Here is a 2,368-nt window from a genome sequence, read left to right on the forward strand (position 1 = left end):
ACAAAACCCTAGGCTAGGGTTTCAACTGGAGACCATTCTGTATTATGATTCTATCGATCATACCCACCTCTGTTACATGATTTTTATATCCATGAATCCATGATTCCATGTCCATATAGGAAAAAAGAAAAAGAATTTGGTGGTAAAGAAAAAGAAACAAAGAAAAAAAAAAATAAGTAGACGTGGGTGCTCTGGTATACTCGGTGCCTCCAGCCTCCGTCGCGAAACTTTTTGTACTTCTCTCTCTCTCTCCCCTTTTCGTATCATGGATCTTCTCCAAGCCTATTACGACCAACTGGACGATGATTTGGGCCGTTCAGAGGACCACAACCAAAACCCTAATTTCACATCGTCCCCAGAAGCTTCGCCACCAAGGCTCCTCCTCCAAGCCAAGTCCGCCGCACCACCCACGGTGGAAAAGACATTGTCAACGCCCATCGATCCCACCCAGCAGCACCTTGTCCACTTCAACCCTAACTTCTACGGCCCACAGCTGTCATGCATACGCAACCACAACCTTGGCTTCGTTGAAGACGCCTCCATCGAGCCCTTCGCCTTCCACGAGCAGTACAATACCTTCCAAATTTATGGCTACGCCGCCGATCCCTCCGCCTCTGACTTCGGCCATAGAGAGAACGACGCCGTTTCCATGTACAATGTACCGCAGCACGAGCAGAAAAAGAAGCGCAAGATTGAAAAGAGCAAGGTATCGGATGAGGGTTTGCCGGCTGAGCTAACGGAGGAGCAGAGGAAATACGCATAGGAATATTATGCCAAGAAGAAAGGTGCACTGAGAGGCGGTGCCGGCGCCGACATGGGAGAGGCTATACTCGTCGAAAGAACTTGTTTTCATGGAAAAGAAGAGAGGGATTATCAGGGAAGGTCTTGGATAGCGCCGCCTAGTTACGCCAAGGCCACCAATGAGTACTGTTTTACACCCAAGAGGCTGGTCCACACTTGGAGTGGCCACACAAAGGGTGTGTCTGCTATTAGGTTCTACCCCAGATACGGGCATTTACTTCTCTCTGCAGGGATGGATAGTAGGGTCAAGATCTGGGACGTTTTCAATTACGGGAACTGCATGAGAACATACATGGGTCATTCCGAGGCAGTTAGGGACATTTGTTTCTCTAATGATGGCACTAAGTTTTTAAGCTCTTCTTTTGATAAGAATATCAAGTACTGGGATACAGAAACTGGCCAAGTCATATCCACCTTTTCGACCGGAAAAGTACCGTATGTGATTAAGCTTAATCCGGATGAGGATAAGCAGAATGTGTTATTGGCGGGGATGAGTGACAATAAGATTGTTCAGTGGGATGTGAACGAGGGGAAGAAGATCACTCAAAAGTATGATCAGCATTTGCGTGCCGTGGATACCATTACGTTTGTTGATAATAACAGGAGGTTTGTTACTTCAAGTGATGACAAGTCTCTGCGTGTCTGGGAGTTTGGGATTCCTGTGGTGGTCAAGTGCATCAGTGAGCCTCACATGTATTCTATGCCTTCGGTTTCCTTGCACCCTAGTTCGAATTGGCTTGCGGCACAGAGCATGGATAACCAGATTCTTGTTTACAGCACTGGGGAGAAATTTCAGTTAGAAACCAGGGCATGTTGTTGCAGGGCATGCTTGCCAAGTGAATTTCTCGCCAGATGGACGGTTTGTTTTCTCTGGTGACAGTGAAGGTCGATGCTGGTTTTGGGATTGGAAGTCTTGCAAGGTCTTGAAAACTCTCAAATGTCATCACGGGGTATGCATTGGGGCTGAGTGGCATCCCCTGGAGCAGAGTAAAGTGGCAACGTGTGGCTGGGATGGCTTGATTAAGTATTGGTAAGTAAATTAACTTTCATTCTTTTACACTTTTATGAGGTCCCAATTAGTCTCTGTATATTAATGTCATCTTGCCATGGAACATAAGTAAGCACATTACTTGTAACCTCTTAGTCCTAACTTTGGTCTTATTGTCTGGCTTTTCAGGGATTAGCTGTATTTCAGTTCGAGTTTCGTAAGCTGCCAATAATTCATTGTTCCCATTTCAGTTCAGTATGGATTCACCACATCTTTATTTGACAAAGGTATCTTGAATTGAGGGACTTAAGGATACAGAACAAATTCTGCTAACATCTTTATCTTGCACTAACATTATCCCATTATATATTCTGGATATGTACTTGTCATACAATCAATAAAATTTTGTTCAGTACTAGTATCTTGAGCAACATATTATCAACTTATTTGCCACCCAATAAGCATATGATTCAGATTATTTGATAATATATATATAAAAGAAAAAAGAAGAAGAGAACTATAGTTGAGAAGCTTAACACAATTAACAGTGAGTTTTGCAAGAGACTGGAATAGAGCATG

General features: G+C 44.0%; 1 pseudogene; it reads left to right on the forward strand.

Annotated features, from left to right (window-relative positions):
* Positions 1-265: 265 nt before the first annotated feature.
* On the forward strand, positions 266-1,835 carry LOC112164503 (annotated as a pseudogene).
* Positions 1,836-2,368: the final 533 nt, after the last annotated feature.

The sequence above is a fragment of the Rosa chinensis genome, chromosome 5, assembly GCF_002994745.2.
Source record: "Rosa chinensis cultivar Old Blush chromosome 5, RchiOBHm-V2, whole genome shotgun sequence".
In the NCBI taxonomy this organism is placed as follows: Eukaryota; Viridiplantae; Streptophyta; class Magnoliopsida; order Rosales; family Rosaceae; genus Rosa; species Rosa chinensis.